This window comes from Podarcis erhardii (genome assembly GCF_964252035.2).
Source record: "Podarcis erhardii genome assembly, chromosome: 2".
Classification (NCBI taxonomy): Eukaryota; Metazoa; Chordata; class Lepidosauria; order Squamata; family Lacertidae; genus Podarcis; species Podarcis erhardii.
Window position 1 is genome coordinate 40,737,304 of NC_138498.1, and position 14,714 is coordinate 40,752,017.

Genomic DNA, 14,714 nt, shown 5'->3' on the forward strand with positions numbered 1-14,714 from the left:
AGCCTTCCTCCCTTCCCTCTTCCTTTTGGCAGCTTGGGGGTGCCCCCCCCCCGGAAGCAGCCCAGGAGCAGGGGGGCAATAGTGTTGCCATTCACCTGCAACGCCCAAGCCTCCCCTGAGCTGCCAAAATAAAGGAAGAAGGTCACCAGCAAGGCAGCACAGCTCAACCCCTTCCCCCAATGGCTCAGGGTAGGCTTGGGAGTCGTGGGTGGGTGGCACGCCAAATGTCACCCCCCTCAGTGATGACACCCGGGGTGGACCGCCCCCCACTGCCTCCCTTCCTCCACCCCTGCCCAGTGGTAAAGCATCTGCTTTGCATGTAGAAGGATCAGTGGAGGGTGGGTTATATTACCATAGCAATGTGCTCCAGATGAGTCTCTTGAGATAAAAGTCATCGAGGCTGAGCATGGACCAAGCAATGAGTTTACACCACATGATTTCTTTAAATCCCATTTTATGGATAAGTATTGCAGAGGTTTTTGAATTATGGTGCTGGAGGAGACCCTTGAGAGTCCCATGGACTGCAAGAAGATCAAACCTATCCATTCTTAAGGAAATCAGCCCTGAGGGCTCACTGGAAGGACAGATCCTGAAGCTGAGGCTCCAATACTTTGGCCACCTCATGAGAAGAGAAGACTCCCTGGAAAAGACCCTGATGTTGGGAAAGATGGAGGGCACAAGGAGAAGGGGACAACAGAGGACGAGATGGTTGGACAGTGTGCTTGAAGCTACCAGCATGAGTTTGACTAAACTGTGGGAGGCAGTGGAAGACAGAAGTGCCTAGCGTGCTCTGGTCCATGGGGTCACGAAGAGTCAGACACGACTAAACGACTAAACAACAACATTGCAGAGGTAGCAGAACTTCGGTAGGGCGTATGCTTCTTCATCCCCAATCTCTCTTATCCAAATCATGAATATAGCTGCTCCTACTCAGAACAGTCCTTTCCCAGGAAACACTTACATAAACCCTGAAAATCCAACAATTTGTATTTCATTTTAAAGAAATATACAGTTGTAGAGCAAAGGGGTCTGCAAGCATGCATGTCTTACTTGTTGTCATTCAATTTTATTTCCAAAACCATGAGAATTGTGATGCTTCCCCATGAAATGTCAACTTCCCAAAATACATACATACATACATACATACATACATACATACATAATGCTGAGTTAGAGACAGAAAGTAGTTTATTAGTGAGCCTTATCTGGGAAGCTTTTTCAGGATTACTACTGTAGGTTACAGAGCAAACAAGAGACAGACAGACAGAGAGAGATCAATTGACCCCAAGCTTGCTTAAGCTCTCTAGACCCTTTTGTTGCATTAGGAACATAGGAAACTGCCTTGAACCATGTCGGACCATTGATCCATCTACCTCAGTATTGTCCGTAACTAGATGGCAGCTGTTTTATTGTAATTATTTGTGTGGTTTTAATAGATTTTATATGTGAATATAGTTTTACTTCTATCAACGTTAAAATGGTTTTTAAAAATGGTTTTTTCTATGTTTTCGGTGGTTCTCAATTTTATATGTAAGCTGCCTTGAGTTCCGTCAGGGGAAAAGGCAAGGTATAAATAAATATATACTACTAATAATAATGAAAATAATAAATCCACACTGCTCCCCATCATGTCCAGGTCCAGTGTAGGGCTCTGTCTACAGCTATAGAAGACTTTTAATGGGTGCTTGATAGAGCATGTCAAATTTTTAGCTGCGTTTTCCAGAGCATTACATTTACAGAATGGATCAACGTGCCCACTCACCTTGTACCATCGCGAGGGAAGGAATTACTGTGAACCTAACCCTCAGCTTCGGGTAGATGGGACATTTATGAAAGCGGGAAAATTTATTTTTCCCTGTGCAGATGTAACCAGGAAAGGAATTAAAAATTATGGCCAGTTTCCATGGTAACAGAGCCCCCAGATTTGGCCTAGTAGCAGTAGGGTGGGCTTGGGCAGCCTTTTTTTTTTCTTCCAATAGGCAATTTCCTTCCATTGAAACTAGAGAAAGACTCGCCGTTCATAGCGGGGATAAAAATTTTATGAAGCTAAATCTAGGCTGTGTTTTAGTGTCAGTCAGCATTAACCCTCAGCATGAACACATAAATAATTGAGATTTCAAATACCCCAGTGCTCCAGATTAGAGGCTCGGAGGGCTAGAGTTCTCATAAGAACATGAGGAGAGCCTGCTGAATCAGGCCAAGGGCCCATCTAGCCCAGCATACAGTTCTCACAGTGGCCAGCCATTGGCGTCTGGGAAGCAGGCAAGCAGGGCCTGAGCGCCACAGTGCTGCCCACCTGCAAGTCTCAGCAACTGGGACTTAAGGCCTCTGACAGTGAAGGCTGAACGGCCTTCATGGGAAGTAGCTATGGATAGCCTTGTCCTGTGTGAATCTGCCCAGTCCTCTATTAAAGCCTTCCAAGTTGGTGGCCATCACTGCCTCCTGCGTGAGCAAGTTCCACAATTTTAACTATTTGCTGTGTGAGGAAGTAGGCCAAACTGTCAGCCAGAGCAGCTTTGCTTATGGGATCTTTTCAGCAAGGTTTCCATCCCAGTCAAGAGACATCTTCACGCCTTGAGTTGTGTTATAGGTGGTTGAAATGCTGGATTGGCTTTTCTGGTGTGCCTTCACCACATCTCAGTAAACTGCAGTGACGTCACGGGTAAGAGGCTGGCCCCACAGCGATATTCCAAGCCAGCTGTTCCTGGCCCCAAAGTATATTTAAACTGTAAACAGGGGTGCCAACTTCAATAAAATATTTGGGGGGTGGGCAGGTAAGCCCCACCCCACATAATCAATCACAAGACATGGCACATGCACACCATTTGAATGGCAATGCCCATCAACTTTGGGGTAGCCCAGCCCCCTTATTTGGTTTTTTTTGGGGGGGGGGACTTCTGTCCCTAGGAGTTGGCACCTATGACTGTAAAAGACTATCCATTGGTTCCGGTTTTCATTTAAAAAAATCATTAGACTCAGAACCACTATTTTTAATCAATGGAGAAAAGTTAAGAAAAGTTCAGGTGGATGACTTGACGGTTAATTCCATTTAGCCTGCAATGAAAGGGTAGATCCTATTCTTTCAAAGCAGTCTGAAGGACACTAGGGCACTCATGATGGCTTCATAATTAATTACTTCATTTTAGTAACATTTGACTATTACTTCACCATAATAATATTTCAGCTCCTGTGTTTCTTGCTGATTAACCAATAATGCACAGTGTGTTTCAGTGTGGTGGCAAATCTATGCTCCCTTGCAGAGAAGCTTGTAAGTCATGCTTCTTTACAGCAAGTGACATTGCTTTTGGAGGCAACATTTCTATCCCAATATTTATGTTCAGGAGGGCAGCAGTAGTTACTTTGAATCACACAACCCCTTTATCACTGGCTCCTCTGGGATGCTTGCAACCCATACTAGATCTTCATGGGACATCTAAATATTGTTTAACATTGAACTATCATTGGTGAAATAATTATCCTTCAGTGGCTTTCAGTGGCTGCTCCTGTTGCTTGGGAGCCAGAGCCAGAGTGCTTATATAACTGCAATCTGACGCCAGTGCTGATCTATGTCTTTTATTCTTATTAATTAACCTAGAATGCTCTTCCCATAAATTATGGAGATCAGGTTTCACTCATATACTTTGATGGAGTGAGTAAAGTCCATACAGTCACCTTGACTGTGTGAACGAAAAAAAGAGACTGATTAAAGTTTGCTACGAAGCATGTGACTTGTATTTGAAAAAAGGAGCCCAAACAAAAGATGGAAGTTCTATACACTGTTTACTCAGAAATGAGAAGCCCTACTGAGTCCTGTGGGGTTTACTTCGAGGTAAGTGTGCATTGGGCTGCAGCCCAAACACCCCATGATTGAAGATCACAACCATAGTGGGCTCCCCATTGGACTTTAGGGCAACTGTCTAATGAATCGATTCCTCTCTGGTTCTTCCTTTGGTTAACTAAGAAATACAGAGCCATGTCTACTGCCTGGATGGGACCAAAACCAATTATTATGTTCTGTGGCTACGGGGTGGTGAAAGGTGCTGTAACTGCTTGCCTATGAGAAGCATTGTCCAGAATTTGACAATCTGTAGTAAATGGACTGCAGTTGTCTCGATACATTCTGTAGGCCTGGCTTTGCTGGTGTTGGATTGCAGGCAAAAGAAAATGCTAATCTTTGGATAGTTTTAGGGTTCTACGAATTATTGTAGTGAGCTTTGCATGTATCCATCTAGAGGAATCATCCACAGAGCTGCAACAAGAATGAAAGAACAGGCCTCTTGTATCATGTGGAATTTGGAAGCCTCTTGGAAGACATCTCATCCTAGGTGCACCTGCAACCCAAAGATAATGTATTGCCTATTTGAAAAGCACAAGGAGATTTGTTTAGATTAGGAGTAACAGGCAGACACTGGATGCTGGAGTATATCAGTACATGTAGGTGAGAGCTCCACAACTTTCACTTTTCTTGTGATTTTCTCAAATGAACTTGATTTGGAGCTAATGTTCAAAGTTGCTCTTCAGCCCGTCACTAACCTTCCATTTTCTCATGCTCTCCACATGTCCCACATGCCGCTGTGGTGGCAGCTAATGGCAATTGCAGTATTTTTTCAGATTAACCACAGATGAAGAAATCTTTCTTGGTTCACCTGCATTTTTCAATCCAAGCTACATGGCTGTCAAAATGAATGGCTTCAGTAGCTTGGGGTAGAACATTTCCCCTGATGTTATTGGTGCTTATTATTGCTTTTTTAAAAGTTTAGTGGCCATGATTCATATCCTCACTGGAAGGCATTTTATCTCTGTTTCTTTCTGACATATCAGATGATTTCATTTTTTATTATCATGCACATATTTTTATTGATCAAACAAAAGACTGTGCAACAATGGAACAAAAATAAGCAACCCCTACATATTTTGTGGTGGGGCTGCTTCAGACAGATTCAGAGCTTTCTCAAGCTGAAGTGGAATCTCTCCAAAGCACCCCAAATTGAAATGGGATCCTTTAAAATGCTCTGGATGTTTTGCTTTTTAAAATATGTTGCAGATAGTATGACTGCAAAAACTGGAAAAAGCTTGCTATATAGGGAAAACACTAGGGTGGTGATTATGGGATGGATAGCTCTTTTGTGACAGTCAGGTCTAGCTTTTAATCACAAGGAATGATTTTACCAGAGCTCTACAACCACAGTGTTGGGGGGAAGGGGCACTGAAGTAATGTATCACCTTGTCTTTGTCTGTCCTGTGCACTTTGCTAGTTCTTTTAGTGATGTTTTCTTGGGAAATGTTGGGCATTCAAGTCTTTCTACCTTTGTTCCCCCTCTGCTCCGCTGCCTCTCTTTGTACAAGGTCCTGAAGCAGACTGAAACTCACTCACATCCACCAGACTTATTGGAACCCATAGAAAAGTATAGTTCCTCAAGCTTTTGGGAGATGGCAGCTTTGATGCATCATCATCATAATCATAATTGAAATGGCTTGAATTAATAGATTGATTTTTTTTCTAGGAGAACATACAGGCCAAAACATGGTGCAGTGTATATAGATAGATGATAGATAGATAGATAGATAGATAGATAGATAGATAGATAGATAAAAACAAAACTCCCCCCCCCATATGTTGTTGTTATTTATAATCTGTGAAATGACTGTGGAAACAGTTGTCCTGGGAAATCAAAGTAATAGGTGAGCTACAAGAGGAAAAGGCAATATGATGATGGCCCTTTAGGAATACATTGGTAAGTGTTTTCTCATCTGCAGCACTGTGTGTCAGGCCTCATAAGCACCAATGCAGATACTACAGGTCCAGCAATGACCGAGGTTAATGAACTAAATCATTAGCAAATTACAAATTTCAGTTGGTGAATTAGGAAGAAAAGACTTCCTAAGTGAGAATTTATTATAGTTCACATTTAGGTCTTTGTTTTAACTACTTCAGGGATGATTAACTTATGGTATGGGCTTTCTCTCTCTCCACCACCCCTCTGCTTTTCCCATTCATGGACGCACATAAAATTAATCATTAATGGAATTGTATTTATGTGATGGTCATGGCAGAAATGCCAGTAGAAGGTGCTAAGGAGGAAAACACCACCACAATGGATTCTTAATTAGGGTTTTGCAAACTGGAGCTAGATGAAAACAAAGGGCGCTGCAGATCAAGCCCAACCAAATACTACAAATTTGAAAATATCACAATATTCCCATTGCCCAGCAGGATTACTCTGTTCCTGAATTTCCTGGTATTGATTATTGACAGAGCTAAAGTGCAAGGACAGGTTACAGGCTGGATATGGGAGCCCCTCCAGTCACTGTTTTTAGAAAGCTACAAGGAACATGATTTGGCTAGTCCTAGGGAGAGTCAGGATATGTGGCTTGCCCATGTCATTAAAAAGCCCTGCCCTACACCTTTCTCCATCCCCCTACAAAATCCAGCTCTTGATGGAAGCTGGACACCGTTAGAAATCTAGCAGGCAGAAAGCTCCATTCCTAGGAAATGTCAGACACAATACATGCTGTGTGTAAGTTCTGGTCAAAGGAGAGAAGAAGCAGAAAACCATTGGAGACATGCAGCAGCCATCTTGAATTGTGTTCTTGAGTGGGGCACATTCTCCCTTTTAGCCACAAGTCTTGCTGCTCCATTCGTGATCATGTGGGATGCAATGGGAAGTAGACATTCAGTTTAACATTACAGTGGCACCTCGGTTTAAGAACAGTCCTGTTTACGAATGATTTGGTTTATGAACTCCACAAAACCAGAAGTAGTGTTCTGGTTTGCGAACTTTACCTCGGTCTACAAACAGAAACCAAACAGTGGAAGGGCACTGGCGGCAGGAGGCCTCATTAGGGAAAGCACGCCTCGGTTTAAGAATGGATTCGGTTTAAGAACGGACTTCAGGAACGGATTAAGTTCGTAAACCAAGGTACCGCTGTACTACAGTGGCTTGGGATGAAGCCCCAGGGACTTATTAAGGAAGGACTGGCTATGAGACAGGGGACATGACCTGCTCTCTGTAACAACTTCCAAGTCAGACCTGGTTCTTTGGTCTAAGCAATTAATGGGCTCAGTTTACTGCTGCCCCTGTTTTACCTTGCCCACCTTACATTGCCTTATATTTCAGATCCTGCAAATGACACCAATAGTATGTTACTCAGTGGCCCAGCAAACACATCACTGCAATTATGAGTAGAGGAGCCCGGTGCAGAAAAGTGTGACATTGAAAAGGTTGATGTGTATAATTGGCTGCTCCTGTACCTTTAGAAGTGGTTTGATAGGCAGAAACATGCTGCTAAAATGTAGAGTGGAATAATATTACTCACTCTCAGTTGCCATAAGAAAAGAATCTTTTGGAGTCTGTGCAAATGCTCAGATATCTTCTGTTAAGACCTCAAGGAAACTAAGTGTATTACCATCTAGTCCAGGGAGGGTTTTCACAAAACTTTATTGCAATCTTTTTTTTTTTTTAAATGAAAAACAGTATATAAATACTCACATTTTAACTCATGAACTATTGCTGCAATCTGCTCAGACTGTATATTTTATCTTTATGAATGCTGTTTTTATTGTGTTATGTTATGTGATCTGGTCTTTGACCTTAATAAATTATCTATCTATCTACTCAAGTTGGATAAATAAAATAAAAACATGTGACCCTGTGGACCATATACTACCTACTTTGCCATAAAAATAAATCGAAAAGGTTCCTAACTACCCTTTGTAGAAACTAAGTGTGTAGAAACTTTGTAGAAACTAAGACTCTGCTCTCTGGGACTACAACCTTTTTCTTAAGATTTGCAAGCTTTCCATATAGAAAAGAGCCCTGTAACTAACCAAGCATCCAGCCAGTTAATAAACTGAGAATGTGATCTCAAATCACCAGTCACACAATTGTTATCAAATATGTTCAAAGTGCCCAAGTTACAACGGTCAAAGCCAAAGCTGGGAAGATGTGATATGCAAAGGTTATCAGATGGCAAACAAAGCTGTGGTTTGCAGAGAGGTGAGTTTTCTGCATGTGCAGTTGCAATACTGAATTTACTGTTCGTTTCACAAGCTGAAAATAGGGGCTTTTTTTTTTTTTTACAAAAAAGTCTGCTCTTTGTGAATATTTACATCTCATTTCTGGAATATTTAATGCATGATTGTGCACAGACTGATAGCAACCAGCTCTCTGATGTGTTTAGGAGCAGGATACTGGCTTTCAACTTTTGTTGGATAGACTTGGATAGATAGTTTGTTGCTTCATAGATGCCTTCCACCCCTCAATCTGTTCTCAGTGTAAAAGGAGATGGCGTGCTGACTCTGAATAGTGTAGCATGGACTTCCTGTTGCTCTGGACTCAAGCGCATGTTTGACTTGGCAAATGTCCCTCCTTTACAGATCTAGGAGTAGTTATGTTTGTTTTTCTCTGGTGATAAAATGCAAAACAAAAACAAAAACCAACCAAAACAGCCCTTGGGATTTGGTCCCAGGTCTGAGGAACCTGACTCTGAAAGGCAACAGGTGCAGGTTATATGAGAGAAGGATGCTAGTCAGTCAACCCCAACTCCCTGCCTGGAGGCTGTTATCATAACATTTTGAGAACTGTCTTCATGAGCATTCCAGTCAGGGAAGCGTTCATTACTAGCCCTGTTTGGTGGGATGCATGAGGGGAAAGAGCACAACTGACTATGTTCAACCCTCCCCAGGGAAGAAATATGGGCTTGGTGGAAACAGCCTATGTTCATTATGGGAAAATCTAATAGGCATGGAGGTGAGAAATGGAAGATGGAATCCCACATCATGCTTGAGAAGCAGGAGGTAAGGCTGCATTGTTGAACCAGTTAATAAGTTAGATTCAGCATAAGCAGAACTAACCTTTAAAAATCTGTTCCATAGTGCTATGATTTACTTTACTGTTTTCATAGACTCATTTTGTTCTCACAGCCTATCTGCAAAGTAACTGTGTTCTTTTATATGTGCACCTATTTTACATTCTCAGCAATTTTTGCATCTCTGCATTGCAAAAAACAAAACCCCAAACCAACTCTTTACATAATCTGTAATATCAAGAGTACCTGCATTGGAAAGCAGAGCTGTGGGAAGGGGAATGTAAAGGTGATTCCTAGGAGGTGGGGTGCAACAGGTGATTAGGAAAGTACCAAGGAGGGAGTGGGAATCTGGAAGTGCCATTGGCTGCAGTGTGCTTTATGAATTAATTCCTTAATGAAGGTATTTTAAAGCCACCTTTTATGGCCAAGCCCTGAACTTAGCTAAACATAGCATGTAAAATCACAATCGTAAATTTACAACATGTAACAAAATAGTAATAAAATAACACTAAATACCATCCCACCCAGGTTAACATGATCAATCAATCATTTTATTTGTATGTCACCTTTCCAGAGTTAACACCATGTTCAAGGTGGCTTACAACATACAAAAATTACATAATTATAAATATAGCAAAAGTAGTCAAACAAATAAAACATTAACAAGTACACAACCAAATTGAAAATTTCCCACATAAATCATAAGAAGATACAAAAACTTAATATGAATAACATCAACACCTGCACCCTTTAAACAACAGACTCCTCTAAACAAAGCCCCATCACAAGAGTCTGTTCAGCAGCCTCAGCTTTTGTAGCTGGAGTCAGTCAGGGCTCTGCCCTCCCAGGCCAGGTGGTAAAGGCCTGCAAGGCAGGGAGCAGGTGTTCACAGCCAATATGACCAAAACAAATAAAGCAGCTTAGCACTATATCATACAGTAGCAGTTTAACAAACTTTTAAGAAAAGTGACTTGAAGCAAATCGAACACTTATCTAAAGGCTTGTAACGATGGGGCCATCCAAACTTCGACTAGAATACAGTTCCACAAGCATAGGGGCCACTGCTGAGAAGTCATCTCCAGTGTGCCTGCCAGTCTAAATGATTCCACTGGTAGGTATAGGGCAAATTGTCCCTGCTAGGGCTGTCCTATTTTGAAGAGCAAAAAAAATGGGCGCTATGGCAACTCTCATTTTAAATACCCCCTACTATGTGTAGACTATAAAAGCTATGCTATATTGCTGAGGAGGGCAGGAGAAGAGAAAAGGAAAGCAAATCTTCAAACACCAGTTATGTCTATGTCTCACCCAGAAAGTATAGCCAGAGACATTTGGGCAAATTTAAAAAATCCATGGAGAAATTTTTTACCCCTGAAAAAGAGGACATGTACTGGAAAAAGAGGACACATGACAACCCTGCTTTCTGAGCCAACAGTCCAACTGGAAGCAATAGCGCTTAGTATTTATGTATCTTTGCTGGATGTGTGAGCATCTTTCTCTCCCTCCCTCCTTAAGCACATAGAGACTTGTTTGCAGACCCTGTGAGAGGCACATGTCCACGTCTGAGCTTTTGAAGTAAGCTATAGCTGGCAGAAAAGAGATGCCTCAGTGTCTGAGTTAAACCCCACCTAACTTCAACTACCATTTCCTAAGATAAAGACTTTATCTCCCATCCGACATAACAAGGAATAAAGTTTCAATCAAATGGGGAAAGAGAAGAATGACTAATACTACAAAAAGCTAGTTTACACACACACGTTTTGACCTTCTGAGGTAAGTTTTCCTTCCTCCCAAGGGCAGCCCCCTCTCTGTTTTGAAACCGTTTTATGAGACAAAGCAAAAAAAGGGATTGGGGGCAGCTTTGCTTGAAGTTCATGTTGAGAGATTGGATCAGATAGCTAATTGTTAATGCTGTAGTTTAGCATGAACTCAGGCATGCTGCTTGCCAAAAATGCTAAAGTGTACATCTCAAAGACAGGATGTTGCATCTTGTCAGTATAAACAGTCCCCTCCTTGAGAGTTCACAGTCAGGGGAAGTCAGCTGCACCTCCAAAGCTAGCTGGCTTCATGTTAAACTTCTCCATTTTCGATTAATTCCTCTTGCTAAACAGAAAATATGCACAACGATGATCCCCAGAGCACATCAGGTCATTAGCAGCTGATTCACATAGATCATTCTTTATGCAGTTTATCCTTACCTGGAAAATTCCTAGTTCATGTTATCCACCCTGAAACAGGCTCTTGAAATGATGAGCACAATCTTCTATGACTGTGAAAGCCATATTTACAATTAAAACATACAGCACAAAAAACCACACACAGGATGCTTAAGATTCTCTCACCTTTCCCCCCTTTCAGACCCGAAGCTTTAAAGGCTAATGAGTTAAGAATGGCCCAGGGTGATAATGGGGCTGCTAAATTTCTTTTAATGATTGCTACAGGCTCTAAAAGAGCTAGAAACAAAACCAGAGCAGGCTCTTTGGGAGAGGGTGTGTGTGTATGTGTGTGTATTCAGGCACAAAGCACTGGGAAAGAGGAGCTTGGGAGAAAGGGGCTGCAGTTTTCACACTGTTAGGTGTTTAGAGGAAGACAAGCCACAGACACAGATGACTAATTCTGGCTAATTGCAACCTGCATAGGTCAAGGCCTGAAGGCCTCAGTGCCGCTAGGTCAGGGCAACATCCATCACTAGCCTCTTCTGTGAATAGTGGATCATCAGCAAGCCAGGACAATGGGAGGCACAATGGGAGCTTGAGAGGGCTTAACAAGGACAACAAAATTTAATCATTGCATCTCCTTCATACTCACTTCTCTCTTCCTGATTGGCAAATGGCCTGGTGAGAAGTTACTCTGCAGAACGTAACAAGGAGTGAGGCCTCACAGCCCTTTTCTCCTCCGTGGGCCAACCACAGCCTTGTAGACTCTGCATCTTTCCAGCACATCATATGCCGAGCGCTTTTTCATATTTCCAGTCCTGACTTGTTGTGGGGTAAAAAGGTAAAGGGACCCCTGACCATTAGGTCCAGTCATGACCGACTCTGGGGTTGCGGCTCTCATCTCGCTTTATTGGCCGAGGGAGCTGGCGTACAGCTTCCGGGTCATGTTGCCAGCATGACTAAGCCGCTTCTGGCGAACCAGAGCAGCGCACGGAAACACCGTTTACCTTCCCACCGGAGCAGTACCTATTTATCTACTTGCACTTTGATGTGCTTTCGAACTGCTAGGTTGGCAGGAGCAGGGACCAAGCAACGGGAGCTCACCCCATCGCGGGGATTCGAACCGCCGACCTTCTGATCGGCAAGTCCTAGGCTCTGTGGTTTAACCCACAGCGCCACCCACATCCCACCATATAACCTACTACAAGACCCTTTAAACTGTAGATTCCAGGGACTCGACCTGAGACCTGCAAACCTGGGGCCTTGTCCTCTACATGCCCTCTTCCACTGAGCTATAGTCCCTTCCAGAACAATGTATTACTTTGGAGAATCACTATTATACTTTTTCAAAGTTTCACTGCTAACTATGGAACTTTCTTTAGTCAAAGGAGAGTACTCAGATAAGCAACAAGCCATTCTTTCCTGGCTCCATCTCACCCAGCAACTCTGTTGCTTTGATGCTTTATGAACAATGTGCCTCAGTAATGAGATATGCCTCAAACAGTAGAGCCTGTTTGTTCTGCAGTGCTTGGCTATTAGGAAGTGCAGGTTGTTCTGCTGACATGCTGTTCACAGACATGATCAAAATAGCTGCTGGAGTCCCATGAAAACAGTTGCTAAGGTTGGCAGACTGATACTCAGCAAAGGAATAGGACACTTCTGGATTAAAGTATCTTTTCTGCACCTGGAATTTAGTGTGTGATTGGAATAGAGTTGTCAATTTATTTGTTTATTTCTCACTTTACTTTATCAATAACCTAAGAAAAACAAATTTCTCACTTTACTTTATCATTAACCTAAGAAAAACAAATTCTAACAGATTGCATGGAAATTTATATCCAATTATATCTTTGATAATTACTAAGATGATTTGCCACAGTGTCTTTACCCCTGTACAACTCCACCATATGTGAAAAAGTTGACATCTGCAGGCTGACATCTCCAGCAATCCCCACAGCAGTAAGCATACATTTTTTCTGAAGCTGGTGGGTGTAAAAAAAATATTACAGAAATCTTCTTTCAATTGCATATTATAGTTAGGAGCAAACTTGCACATATAACTCTTAGCATTCCTCTTGTTTGGAACAGTTCCAAATCCCGTTCTCATAATTACTAATATTTTGTAGCACTTGCTTCTGTAGTCATTAGAATTGTGCACATTTGAGGCAAAAAAGGAGAACAAAACAAAAAAAACTTTTCCCTAAGATTTGGTATGCACTACAGGTGGACAGAGTGCCAAGGTAAAGTGAAGAAAAGAATGATTGCCATGAGTCTGGTAGACATGTGAGCTGGCCATTAGGCATGCAAATGGAAGATGTTGGTTAAGATTCCACTGGGAATGCACACGCCTGCACATTTTATGCATGGACTTCATTTCCCCCAGAAGTTATTTTTCAGAAGATGGCTTCCAGAAGGCTTTCTTTTCTCTTGAAGATCCTCCTAAGAGCTTTTCAAAGGAGAAACCAAGAAAAAAAATGCATATGTTACTGGCAGCATTCTCCCTCTAAAAAACTATTGCACCCAGTTTCCAAACTGCTTTCTTCTTTTTTGATTTGGGAGATTTTATATATATAAAAAATCTTTTTAAAAAAAGAATTTTGGAGGGAAGAATAAACTTACAGGGCATGAACATAAGCACAAATTTTAGACCACAGTTGTGGCATTTAATTTTATGAAATGTGGATGTGATTGTTAGGACAATTGTTGATGCAAATCAGGAAAGTAGATAAGTACGAAATCCTGAAGTTGTTTTTTCTCATTCTCACAGTACTGGATGACTCTTTGAGGACTTGGCAGAATATATATTCCAGGTGACATGCCTTGATTTCATCCCTTCTGTATTGTCTCTCTGTGTGTGACAAGCTTGGGAGATTTTTTTTTCTTTCTAAGAAAACAAGACAGCATTATTATTTTTAATTTGAAAGCACCAATGATATCTAGATGAACTAACATCAGAAATATTAGTAATTTTGTTCTGAATTTCCACACTTCCCTTTGCGTCACAAAGGGCCTGTTAGTTTGCAACTAGACAACAAGTTTTGCTGGAAGAAAAGTACAGGAGGTTTTTAGTTACCATGATCTGGAAAGTAAATTTTCTGTATGTGTATGCTTGGTGGATCTCTTTATATTCCCCCCCCCAACCCAGTGCTTAAAAAATGAATCTTACCCTGCTCTCCTTGATGCCACTTAAATGAGAACCATGCACAGGCAGCCCACTGAAATTCTTCCAGCAGTTCACCCAGATGTTTCATTTTGAGTTTGAAGAGCTCTTTAGCTTTGGGAGCTGCCAGTGGGGAAACTGCCTGTGGAGTGTTGGTGTCCTGCATTAAACTCTCTGGCCTCTCCTTTAAACTCAGGAAGCTCAAACTGCAGTTTGGTGGTGTGTTGGGGAGTTGCTGCTGAAGTGATGCTGAAAATTATTTGTTTCCTGCATGCTCCTCTGCTTTGCCTTCACATGCCATGTTGCTTAGGTTTTATCTTGCACTGAGGCATTCCTTTTGGTCCAGGGCCCTGATAATGACACTATCCTTCAAAGTGGTGCTGGGTGGCGGGAGGGGGGGGAGAGCCTGTTTCCATGGAAACAGTAAGCCTTCCCCAATTGTATAGGAACCTCAGATGGCATGCATTAGCACACTGCCAGCAGCTAGGACTGACCTATAGTCAATCCACTCTGGTCCCAAAGCTATCATTCTCATTGTTGGCGGGGGGGGGGGGGGGGTGGAAGGCCAAAAAAAAGGGGGGGAATACAACCTA

The 14,714-nt window shown here is 42.2% G+C and overlaps 1 long non-coding RNA gene across 2 annotated transcripts; it reads left to right on the forward strand.

Annotated features, from left to right (window-relative positions):
• The first annotated feature begins 7,940 nt into the window (after window positions 1-7,940).
• On the forward strand, window positions 7,941-14,018 carry LOC309334487. Of its 2 annotated transcripts, none has more exons than XR_014153123.1 (3): window positions 7,941-7,997; window positions 8,686-8,797; window positions 13,729-14,018. It is a non-coding gene; the product is annotated as an uncharacterized lncRNA (long non-coding RNA). The 2 variants fall into 2 exon arrangements; XR_014153124.1 differs by lacking the exon at window positions 13,729-14,018 and adding an exon at window positions 13,185-13,512.
• The last annotated feature ends 696 nt before the right edge of the window (window positions 14,019-14,714 follow it).